Source organism: Taudactylus pleione, unplaced genomic scaffold (assembly GCF_031769625.1).
Source record: "Taudactylus pleione unplaced genomic scaffold, aTauple2 ptg000655l, whole genome shotgun sequence".
Taxonomy (NCBI): Eukaryota; Metazoa; Chordata; class Amphibia; order Anura; family Myobatrachidae; genus Taudactylus; species Taudactylus pleione.
In genome coordinates, this window is record NW_028285057.1 from 1,441,836 (window position 1) to 1,454,974 (window position 13,139).

The 13,139-nt window shown below is 44.3% G+C and overlaps 1 protein-coding gene across 4 annotated transcripts in view; it reads left to right on the plus strand.

Moving 5' to 3' along the window:
- The window catches only part of LOC148478435 (sodium-dependent neutral amino acid transporter B(0)AT2-like), an 80,804-nt gene that overhangs the window by 28,728 nt on the left and 38,937 nt on the right, over positions 1-13,139 (plus strand). The window contains exon 1 of one of the 4 annotated variants that reach the window (XM_088455437.1): positions 11,414-11,505. The exons of the other annotated variants lie outside the window; for them this stretch is intronic. The gene's annotated coding sequence lies outside the window, so the exon portion shown is untranslated. Of the gene's footprint in view, positions 1-11,413; positions 11,506-13,139 lie in introns of those variants that run through there. 4 annotated transcript variants of the gene reach the window in all.

The window sequence follows — 13,139 nt, forward strand, 5'->3', positions numbered from 1 at the left end:
ACCGATATCCTAAGACGCAGGGGCATCCCAGACGCGGTTATTCCCACCATGCTGTGCGCCAGGAAGCCTGTTTCGGCTGCGCATTATCATCGCATCTGGCATGCTTATATCTCATGGTGTTCCAGTCGGGGGCATCAGTCTAGAACTTTTTGGTTGTCCCGGTTTCTGCTTTTCCTTCAGACGGGTCTGGATTCTGGCCTTCGGCTGGGAACTTTAAAGGTTTTTTTCTCCATTTTCTTTCAAAGAAAATTGGCCCTCATTCCTGAGGTGCAGACGTTTCTTCAAGGGGTCTTGCGCGTGCAGCCTCCTTTTGTACCTCCGATAGCCCCTGGGACCTAAACTTGGTGCTTCTGTTTCTTCAGTCGCCCATGTTTGAACCTTTTTGGAGGAGGTCGATCTTAAGTACCTGTCTTGGAAGACTGTCCTCCTCCTGGGTCTCTCTTTGGCTCGTAGAGTTTCGGAATTGGGTGCTCTGTCCTGTAAGCCACCTTACCTTGTGTTTCATGCTGATAGGGCGGACTCCGGACGGTAGCCACCTTCCTTCCCAAGGTTGTGTCGGCTTTCCATATCAAACAGCCTTTTGTGGTACCGTCGTTGCTCGAGGACTCTGGTGGATCTTCTACCTTGGATGTGGTTAGGGCTCTCCGCATCTATGTTGCCAGGACAGCGTCCCTCCGCAAGTCTGAGTCGCTTTTTGTCCTCTATGATGCTGTTCGGAGGGGTTTGCCGGCGTCTAAGCAGACTTTGGCACGTTGGATCCGGCTGACTATTCATTAGGCTTATGATAGTGCTACTTCGGCATCCCGTTTTGGCCGCCTTGTTCTGCAGGTGCCACAGAGCGCTCTCGCCCGTGGGGAAAACTTTGGGACGTCCCCAGCGTAAGCACCTCCAGTGTCCCCTAGTGGATGAAAGAGAAAATGGGATTTTGGTACCTACCGGTAAATCCTTTTCTCTGATTCCACAGGGGACACTGGACGCCCACCTCTGCGCTCTTAGCCTGCCTGTTCGGCTCGTTCCGTATGTTGAATGCTTCTGTCATGTGCGTTCTCTCCTCTTTTTTTTTTTTTTTGTTTTTTTTTGTTTACTCCGCTTGTTCTCCATCTCCTCTCGGTCTTCATTTTCTAAACTGAGGGCTGGTGGGGCATAGAGAGGGAGGAGCTTCACACTTCTAAATTATTTAAAGTGCTGGCTCCAGTTATCCATGCCTCTATACCCCAGCGTAAGCACCTCCAGTGTCCCCTGTGGCATCAGAGAAAAGGATTTACCGGTAGGTACCAAAATCCCATTTTTGCTGCAATTACAGCATTGCAGACCTTTGGCATTCTAGCTGTTAATTTGTTGAGGTAATCTGAAGAAATTTCACCCCACGTTTCCTGAAGCACCTCCCACAAGTTGGATAGGGATGGGCACTTCTTGTGTACCATACGGTCAAGTTGGTCCCACAACAGCTCAATGGGGTTGAGATCTGGTGACTGCGCTGGCCACTCCATTACAGACAGAATACCAGCTGCCTGCTTCTTCCCTAAATAGTTCTTGCATTATTTGGAGGTGTGCTTTGGGTCATTGTCCTGTTGGAGGAGGAAATTGGCTCTAATCAAGCGCTGTCCACAGGGTATGGCATGGCGTTGCAAAATGGTGTTATAGCCTTCCTTATTCAAAATCCCTTTTACCTTGTACAAATCTCCCACTTTACTAGCACCAAAGCAGCCCCAGACCATCACATTACCTCCACCATGCCTGACAGATGGCGTCAGGCACTCTTCCAGCATCTATTCACTTCTCACAAATGTTCTTCTGTGTGATCCAAACACCTCAAACTTCGATTTGTCTGTCCATAACACTTTTTTTTCCAATCTACCTCTGTCCAATGTCTGTGTTTTTTTTGCCCATATTAATGTTTTCCTCTTATTGGCCAGTCTCAGATATAGCGCTTTCTTGGCCACTCTGCCTAGAAGGCCAGCATCCCTGAGTCGCCTCTTCACTGTAGACGTTGACACTGGCGTTTTGCGAGTACCATTTAATGAAGCTGCCATATGAGGACTTGTGAGGTGTCTATTTCTCAAACTAGAGACTCTTAATGTACTTGTCTTCTTGCACAGTTGTGCACCTGGGCCTCCCACTTCTCTTTCTACTCTGGTTAGAGCCTGTTTGTGCTGTTCTTCTTCTAAGGGAGTAGTACACACCGTTGTAGGAAATGTTCAGTTTCTTGGCAATTTCTTGCATGGAATAGCCTTCATTTCTAAGAACAAGAATAGACTGTCGAGTTTCACATTAAAGTTCTCTTTTTCTGGCCATTTGGAGAGTATAAACATACCCACAAATGTGATTCTCCAGATACTCAACTAGCTAAGAGGAAGGCCAGTTTTATAGTTTTTATAGCTTCTCTAACAGTTTTCTGTGCTAACATAATTACATAAAGGTTTTCTAATTATCCATTAGCCTCTAACGCGTTTAGCAAACATAATGTACCATTAGAACACTGGAGTGATGGTTGCTGGAAATGGAAACACCTCTGTAGATATTCCTTTTACGTTTGCAGCTAGTATAGTCATTTACCACATTAACAATGGATAGAGTGTATTTCTGATTAATGTAATGTTATCTTCATTGAAAAAAACAAGTGCTTTTCTTTCAAAAATAAGGAAATTTCTAAGTGACCCCAAACTTTTGAACGGTAGTGTGTGTGTGTGTGTGTGTGTGTGTGTGTATATATATATATATATATATATATATGTATATATGTATGTATATATGTGTGTGTTTAGGTGCATAAATATTGGGACATTGACAGAATTTTCATATTTTGCCCTCTATTCACCACCACAATGGCTTTGAAATTAAACAAACAAGATGTGCTTTAACTGCAGAATTTCAGATTTAATTTGAGGGTAATTACATCCAAATCAGGTGAACGGTGTAGGAATTACAACGGTTTCTATATGTGCCTCCCACTTTTTAAGGGCCCAAAAGTAATGGGACTATCAACTCAAAAGCGATTTCATGGACAGGTGTGGGCTATTCCCTCGTTATTTCATTTTCAATTAAGCAGGTAAAAGGTCTGGAGTTGATTCTAGGTTTGACATTTGCATTTGGAATTAGTTGCTGTTGACTCTCAATATGAGATCCAAACAGCGGTCACTATCAGTGAAGCAAGCCATCATTAGGCTGAAAAATCAAAACAAACCCATCAGAGAGATGGCAAAAACATTAGGTGTGGCCAAATCAACTGTTTGGAACATTCTTAAAAAGAAAGAACGCACCGGCGAGCTCAGCAACACCAAAAGACCCGGAAGACCATGGAAAACAACTGTGGTGGATGACAGAAGAATTATTTCCCTGGTGAAGAGAAACCCCTTCACAGCAGTTTCCCAAATCAAGAACACTCTCCAGGAGTTAGGTGTAGCATTCCTGCTAGGCTGTTTTAGCGGGGCGCAGCGCCCTGCCCTCCTTCTGGAGGGCAAAAAGCACCCTGCCCTCCAGGAGGAGGGCAAAAAGCGCCCTGCCCTCACAGCCTGCGGGAGCCGTTCTCACCCGCGGGACGCAGTGTCCCGCGGGTGGAGAAACATGCGGTGACCCGGTCACCGCCGGAGAATAGACGCCGGGTGCATGTACCCGGGATCTATTCTCTCTGTCTGCAGGGGCTTGGGGGCTGCCCGGCGTGTCCGTAAGTGCCGGGCACGCCCCCAAGAGTAACGAAAAGGGGACGCGTCTTATAGACACTCCCCCTTTTCGATTACCACGCCCCCTTCTCGGTCACGCGCCGAAGGCGCGCGCACGGGCATGCCCTCTCTAGCTCCGGTGCCCTGCCTCCCACCGGAGCTAGAGGGAACACTATAGGTGTATATGTGTCAAAGTCAGCAATCAAGAGAAGACTTCACAAGAGTGAATATAAAGGGTTCACCACAAGATGTAAACCATTGGTGAGCCTAAAAAACAGGAAGACCAGATTAGAGTTTGCAAACAACATCTAAAAAAGCCATTACAGTTCTGGAACAACATCCTGTGGACAGATGAGACACAGATCAACTTGTACCAGAGTGATGGGAAGAGAAGAGTATGGAGAAGAAAAGGAACTGCTCATGATCCAAAACATACCACCTAATCAGTTTAGCATGGTGGTGGTAGTGTCCTGGCGTGGGCATGTATGGCTGCCAATGGAACTGGTTCCCTTGTATTTATTGATGATGTGACTGCTGACAAAAGCAGCAGAATGAATTCTGAAGTGTTTCGGGCAATATTATATGCTCATATTCAGTCAAATGCTTCAGAACTCATTGGGCGGCGCTTCTTAGTGCAGATGGACAATGACCCAAAGCATACTGCAAAAGCAACCAAAGAGTTTTTAAGGCTAAAAAGTGGAATGTTATGCAATGGCCAAGTCAATCCCCTGACCTGAATCCGATTTGAGCATGCATTTCACTTGTTGAAGACAAAACTGAAGGGAAAATGCCCCAAGAACAAGCAGGAACTTAAGACATTTGCAGTAGAGGCCTGGCAGAGCATCACCAGGGATGAAACCCAGCGTCTGGTGATGTCTATGCGTTCCAGACTTCAGGCTGTAATTGCCTGCAAAGGATTTGCAACAAAGTATTAAAAAGTGAAAGTTAGATTTAGGATTGTTTAGTTTGTCCCATTACTTTTGGCCCCTTTAAAAAGTGGGAGGCACATATAGAAACCGTTGTAATTCCTACACCGTTCACCTGATTTGGATGTAATTACCCTCAAATTAAATCTGAAAGTCTGCAGTTAAATCCCATCTTGTTTGTTTCATTTCAAAGCCATTGTGGTGGTGAATAGAGGCCAAAATATGAAAATTCTGTCGCTGTCCCAATATTTAAGCACCTGACTGTGTGTGTGTGTGTGTGTGTATATGTATATGTGTATATGTATATGTGTATATATATATATATATATATATATATATATATATATATATATATATATATATATATATATATATATATATATATATATATATTATTTTTTTTTTTTTTTTTTTTTCTCTCAAACAAATCTTCCAAGAACATAAGGAGGCGGCACTCATCCGGACTCATTTAAAAAGTAAGGTGCATATTTAATAAGCCGACGTTTCAAAGCCGGAACGGCTTTGTCATCAGGGTGTAAAATGTTAAATTTTACACCCTGATGACAAAGTCATTCCGGCTTTGAAACGTCGGCTTATTAAATATGCACCTTTTTAAATGAGTCCGGATGAGTGCCGCCTCCTTATGTTCTTGGAAGATTTGTTTGCTACATACTCCACATAGGAAGGCACCACGGGGATGCGAGCAGAAATCCGACAAAAGTCCAGGCGCGATGCTGTTTTCTGCCCTTAGAGCCGGGAAAACAGCATTGCGCCGGGAAGTTTAGTCGGAGAATGCCCGTTGTCGCGCCTACACACCCTGTTTAAGGCGCGAGAACGAGCCTTCCCCGACCTAACATCGCGATGGATTGAATAGCTCTGGGAGCTCATTGCCGGTGCTATTCACTTCGCGTTTAATTGAATTGTTCCCAATATTGCGTTGGGGCTGGGCAGTGCGCCTTTCTGAAATCCCCGTGTTAGGTTACATTTTTGCACTGTAATTGGCAGGTATGGGTAACAGAAATGTAGTCCGAGCATACGCTTCTCCTATATTGCTGGTACATTAAGGACATTTATTTTCATTCTTCGCCTTTTTTCATCTATTTTTAAATGGCAGTTACAGGGACTGGGATATTTTTATCTGTTAAAATAATTTAAAGCTTTGCAATGGTTACTAGGAAACAGTCCGACTTCTATCCAGCGCGGTGTTCTTAAATCTTTTCTCCTGCGTCATAGTATAGCAGAACACCCGGATCAGAGGTGGGCGATTGTATAGTAGACTGTAATATGCAGGTTATTCAGTATTGCCTGTATAATGAGGTTTGTTGTTGTAAACAAAAGAAATTTTTTTCCCCCTGAACATTGTATACTTAAACCAGTTGTTTAGGCATGTCCATTTTCATTGGCAATTTAGTAAATGTACTTAATGTGTGTTGCGCCCTATATTAGGGCTACTACAAATAGATTGCTGAGGTTCGAGAGAAGTGGAATCTAAAAAATTTAACAAAGTAGCATCTCGTTGTAATCCATAAATAATGTTTAATGTATGTATTATCCCCATCAGGGTTATACATTGCCTGTGATACCTGTTCTGATGACACCATTTAGACATTAATAGAAATGAATGCAAAAGAAAAAAAGAACTAGGTTAATGATCAGTGTATCCTGCATGTGAAAGTGAATGCCAACTCTTTTACAGGTAATATACACAGGATGCTTTCAAATAGGCTTTGCGAGTGCATTAAGGCAGAAAATGGCACAATTTCCCATTCATTCCCAGTGTGCAGCAACCCCATTGAAATAAATGGGAGATGTACAACTAGAATATAATTTAATAAAAAAGAGCCTGTATTCAGTATCTTAGTGTTCACTGTAGCTCTGGCGGCAGGCAGGGCGCCGGAGCTAGAGAGGGCAACTTTTGTGCGCGCGCCCGAAAAAGGGGCGTGGCCATGAAAAGGTGGCGTGTCGATAAGATGCGTCCCCTTTTCGTAATACTTGGGGGCGTGCCCGGTAATTATGGATACGCCGGGCAGCCACCAAGCGCTGCAGACAGTGAGAATAGATGATGGGCGCATGCGCCCGGCGTCTATTCTCCGGCGTTGACCGGGTCACCGCACAATTCTCCACCCGCGGGACACTGCGACCCGCGGGTGAAGATGGCACCCGCAGGCTGTGAGGGCAGGGCGCTTTTTGCCCTCCTTCTGGAGGGCAGGGTGCCGCGGCCCGCTAAAACAGCCTAGCGGGAACGCTAGTATCTGCGCTAAACAGCCTGCTCTGGTTTCCACTAAAAGGTGGATGAGTAACATGGGGGTGCCTGTCCTGCTAAAGAGGAAACCAGCACTAGACTTGGCAATTTACACTATATCTGGTAAACTTGTTGCCTTATGCATCTCTTGTCATAGGGCCGTATCCAATTAGAAGCAAAAAGCCGTTTTCCGTAAAAAAGTATTGCCGATTGCATCTTTTCGCCAGGTCGGAACTTATCTCAATTCTAGCCGGTTTTCGCCTACTACACAGAAAGTCAAAACAATATAATAGGCCAAAAAGATTCGCCTCTGAATAGCAGGAGAAAAGAAGTGCAACATTGTTATTTTGGGGTGCAAAGGTGGGGAAACCTCTCAGAACCCTGGGGACAGCCCCCAAAGGACAACTATGTCAAAAAATCCCAGAGAAAAACTTAACACCCCCAAAAAAGTACTTTCATTTTGGGGGTGAAAAAGCACAAAGTGGGAGGAAAAGTACAGAAACTAGTGAAATAGACTTCTGGGGGGTGTGCAGGTGTTTTTAGGATTGCAGGTGTATGTAACAGGTGCGTTTTTCATGGTTTGTTTCAAAATTCACTTTAGAGACTTTACAATATGCTAGCACCCATTTTCAAGTACCCCAAATTTGACAGGACTATTTATTTTCACCAAAAAATACTGCTTCATGCCATTCTTCACCACTTGTGCAAAGACGCTAATAAGAAGCTATTGAAACAACTTATGTACCCCAAACACTTTTATTAGGGCTTTATCGGACACATCTGCATTGATCCCCAATGTTAGTGCATCATTTTGGGGGGTACAGGATGGTTCCCCCTATTCTGACAGCACTTTCCGCCTGTTCTGAATTCGCCGCTTGCCCTTTTTGCATCTTTTGCAATTGAATACGGCGAATAGCAGGGACGCACACAATAAGTTTCTGCGGCCAAAAGACTTGATGTCGGCGAAAACTCCAGCAGGCGAAACTTTTCCGCGGGTGCGAAACTAATTGAATACGGCCCATAGTGGGAAATGGCACAAGTCTGGAGCCTCTATGGGGAGGGGAAGCAAAAAAAACAAAAATCAACATGCACCATCAAGTGTCGGGCGCCTTGTGGTCGTGGTGATGATGAAAAAGATTTAAGGGGAGTTGTATCAAACCTTAGAGAGAGATACAGTGGAGAATTTGCAGATCGCAACCAATCAGCTTGTGTCATTTATCTGGCACAGTCTATAAGATGACAGAAGCTGGTCGGTCGCTATGGACAACTTCTCTCTCTAAGGTTTGATACATCTCCCCCTTGGTCCCCTGGAGTGGGAGCATTGCCATTTCAGTATTATAGAGTTAAAGGGTTGTAGTTAGCAGACCGACGGATGGCCTGCTGCTGGTCTGAATCCCGACGCAGGAAGTCAGACACAGGACTTTAGATGGGTGTTGAAATACCGTCGCCTATCTTAATGTCGATGCCGGAACACAGACAAGACGACAGACTGAACCATGTAAGTTCGGGGCGTTTAAGCTGTTAGCCGTGGGGGGAGGGTTAAGTTTAGGTACCATAGCAGGGTTAACGTTCAGTTTTGGGGGAGGGTTTAGACACCACAGCGGGGGGGGGGGGGGTTAGGGTTAGGCACGAAGGGGGGAGACTTAGGTTTAGGCACTAATGTGGAGGGTTAGGGATAGGCTTCAAGAAGGGAGGGTTAAGGGGAGAAGGGGGGTGGGTAAGTATACTTACACGACCCCTGTCGGGATGCCGCTGCCTATATTTTAACGGGAGGCATCCAAACAGCCGGCATTACATACCCATTCCGAGTCAAATAACGAAGACTTTTGTACATTGCATCTATATAGTACACAATATAAATGAGAGAAACCTACACTTTGGAATAAAATTTATATCAATAAAACATTTCTCAGACCCTCATTTGCGGCTTTATTATATAATAGTCTTTCTTCGTTGTTAATCTGTCATAATCCAGTATTCTGATTGTGGTCCCAATAGCTGCTCTACTAATAATAAAAAAAAAGTAGTGCCCATTTCTGATTGGCTAGCAGCTACGGGAGGTCACGGTATATTGATATCACAGGCTTTAAGTGGTGGATGCTGGTACACACCATCTGTGTCGGCTTTTATGTTTGTTTTTTCCATTTTCATTGGATTACAGAAATAGAAGTCTTTCCCATTATATCACATTGAAGAACGAAAATGAATGGAAGGGGTGTGCAGGTGCTTGTGATTACTCAAACACCAAGATACCCTTTCAGTTAATGGCTGCTAGTGCATGCATTTCCGCGATAACCGCAAAAATCGGGCAGTGAATAGTCTATGAACATTACCTTTTTTTTGTCTGACTTTCCTGTCTTTCAAGCTCTACAGTTCTCATGTGAGGTCCGGTGAGCAGGCATGTTCTGTCCATTAAGGTGCAAGGACAGAAAATAAATAAATACTAATAGGGCCCATAAATCAGCTATGGGGATTGGGGAAGCTCGGCATGTTGGAAATCCTCGATTCACCGATCCCAACCAAAAATGATCCGGACAGGTGTGTCAGAGAATTATTATCTTGCAGTGTTTCCCCGATCCTCCGGCAGATCCCAGATCATCGATGTCAGGTGATTGGATCGGCAGAACGGGGCATCGGGGCTGTGGACGTATGGCATACATTACACCTGTAGTAAATCACCTGTACATTCTCAATCTGCAAATACTGTAAATCAATGTATTTTTTCTGAATTAGATTACTTATATGATTCCTGTTTATGCTGGCAAAGAACCTCCAGGATGATATCTTCTGTAGTGGGTAGAACTGGTCGTTCTATAGTAAGAAGGCATCGTCCCAGCTATAACATACAGGACATTTTCTTTTAGCCAAGCAGTTTGTATAGTGATTAGGGGGCTGATTCTAAATCTGCCCCGCCCACAATTATTTTTCTTCGTTCTTTCTGCCCCATTGTGCGAAGCCTATCCCGCCCACAGTGATGGCGTGCTTATACACAGCTGTGATAATCAGTGAAATCACAAGGGGGGTGCGGGCCGCACCCAGGTGACATCAAAGTGACGTCTCCTCAGTGACAGGAGGCGGGTGCTGCACTGTAGCATTACATGCAGCACTCTGCTCCTGCACACTGACTGGTCCCCCAGGGCAGCCCTCTTCTCCCAGACCCCCGGAGTGACTAAAACGGAGGTTTGGGCCGATGTCCCCTTTTTGCCGACGCGTGGCTTTGCCGTGCATAGCTGGTGTCACCACTGGGGATTATATCTGAATCTCTGCCAGCCCCATTCTTGATATTAATTATCGCTGTAAAAGGGGCTGGATTATCGTGTAACCACTACAAATACTCAACAACACTTTAATAAATAATCAGACACCCATGGCACTCCTATGGAAACTAGCTTTACTGTGCGACTCAGTGATTTCCACCCACTTGCCACCCATTTCACGCTAACCTGTTATCGCTTGCGAACGCACACGGACGGAGGTGCATGAGACTTCGGACCGCTAATTTTACGCATGTAGGGCAAAAAATTGCAGCTTCCATTGCGTCTGACTCGGTGCTATTAGGCCCTAGGCGTGTGGGCCAGGAATTTCATAGATATTTGGGAACGTGCCTGGAGCAACTTCTCAATGTGTTGCTGTATGAACAGTGCTGTTCTGACATTCAGCGTATGGTTATAGAGCACAGTTTAAATATATAAACATTTTGTGTGTTTAGTTTTGCCGAAGGTAATAAAAAAAAAAAAAAAAAATCAATAATGGATGAAAAGTATATAATGAATTTACTTAACTCGTTAAGGAGCTGTTTTTCTTTTAGGTTCCCTTACTACTTTAGCCTCAAATCCAATGGTACTAAATGACTTTGCATACTGTTATCCCAGAGCATCAGGGCAGATTATTGCTACACTGCACAATGCCTGCGGTCAGAGCACTTCTTTAGGATGTGACCATTGTAGGTTATTTTAAGTGAGCGTACTCCTAACAAGGAAGTTCTATCTGTTCGGTCCTTTATGCAGGCAGTGACCTCTAAATAGATTCAAATGTATTATTATTGTTATTAATACAGATTGTTTTTACACTGCCTTAGCCTTGATTAGACTTTCTACTGTAATATCGCAACGTGCAGGAGTAAATTGCTGTCTGCATGCAGATAACATTGGGTATTTTCTTATTCCCCCCCCCTGCCCCCTGGACTAAGTACACCGCTTTATCTCTGTCTCCTTTCTGTGCTTGTCAGCAATATCATTATTATACGGCAGAGCTTTTCACTTTCATCGCCCAAGGATATGAAGCAGCTTCCAGGGCTTTAAAAATAGACACCTTATCTGCGTAATATTATATATAATATACAGCAATATTACAGACAAACAGAATGCAAAGTAGTGAAAGCTGCATGAGGGTGTAACTCGGGGTAACCTGCAGGGGGAATTCTGAGATTACGTGTTCCTTTTTGTGACCTCTGTAACTAAAGCAGTGCTGACCTTTCTCTAGTACTAATCTGCCGTCTTGCTGCCTAACTACAGTACATACAGTGTGTTGGTCTTATTGTCATGTGCTCTGTGTGTATACATGTAGGAGGTGTTTCAGGTAACGAGATCGTCTATGCAGAGGTTTCCTCTGAAAGTCCGGTCACACTGCTTCCATTGAGCCTTGGAGGAAGTTTCTATTGCAACCTGGAGAAGAGAAAGTAAGAATATTGATATTTCTGCATATTTCCGCTGGCAATTGATGGGCACATTGTAAGATTTAAGAAGAGATGGCATATCCTGAAATTAGTATTATTTTCTGTATTGTGCCTATTTATCGAATGATACTGTCAAGTGCAGGTGTCTATCTCCCTCTCACCTTTGTGCTTTAACCAGTTTCAGAAGTAGGATTATCCACATTCTGTATATTTACCGGGGGGTTGGAGGATTAGATTCAACAGTTGCAGCAAACAAGTTGTAACATGCTGCTGTAGTCGGCTTAGGAAGTTAATGGATTGGTGGAATTTTCAGTCACTCTCCTTTGCCCAGATGTATCCTCATTCACCTAGCAGTATTGTGCGACTTAGATGCTTCGCCAGTAGCGTTTTATACTTTTCCCGAACTTTTGCATCTTATTTGCATCATTGGCGCACACACAGTCACCCGCAGTGTACCACTAGATTAGTACTGTTGTTGCAAAGGAATTGATATACAGTTGCAGATTAAACCTAAAAATACGTGACGCGAGGTATGGTTCTACCCATAAAGATACATGGCGGGGATGTAGTTATGAGTGGTCTCGATACCGACATCTGAATCCCGACAAGGGAGCTAAACTAGGCGTCAAAATATCGACGCTTATCTTAATCCCAATGCCGGAACGCCGAAGGATGCCAGACCGAACGGGGTTAATCCGGGGCACCCTTAGCGTTAGATAGTCAGGCACTCAAATAATTCCAAATAGAGTACTCACTGAGTGCCCTCCAATTCAGCAGCGTGGCCGCTGCAAAACGTATATATCACAGGATGGCGGCACGTCAGATTATCCAATAAATGACACTTAATACAGCGTTATTCTTTCAATGTTTCAGCGCTTTAATGGCACCTTCATCAGGAACATCTTATATATGTCTATATGTGTATTGTGCAATGCTTGGTGGTAACTGTGCTGCTTTAACAGCAAGTTAAAGAATTCCAAGCAAAACCTGTCATTCATTGTAGTGTGTGAGGAGCTAGTTGGGAATTCACACCCAGAGCTTGTTTACCAGGGTTTGTATACATAGGTGCTTTCCATGCATCTGTGCGCGATGGTACCTTCCGACTAGGGTTTTTCATATAGATCTAAAGCATACACACTCTTGTGTGATCCAGATCCGCCTCGGCTTGATTACTTCATCACCAATTTTGTATGTGCACTTGTCTCTGTCTGCCCCAGGCCATATGTGCAACTGCCTGTACCCATGTGTGCCTCCTTCAGTACCCATGTGTGCCTCCTTCAGTACCCATGTGTGCCTCTGCTCCACTTTGGTATTTGTGTATATCCTTACCTGTGTGGCTGATGATTTGTTCCTCCTGTCCCCCCTGTACATACAGCTCACCAGCGACGCCACATTCTCTGATCATCTGTTTTAAAATATGTTGCTGCTTGGCTGACTGTGCCAGGCAGTGGGGAATATGATAACCAAGGCACAGGAGGAGGTACAGGTGGATGAAGCTGCGCAGCCCTGGTGAGCAACGGCAGCGTATCATTAAGCACCTTTTATCTTTGTGTAAGAAGTCATTTTACCAGTACTGTTATTACACAGATGCTTTATTTAAAAAAATAAAGCTATTCTTAATTCCTCTGTTCTGGCAA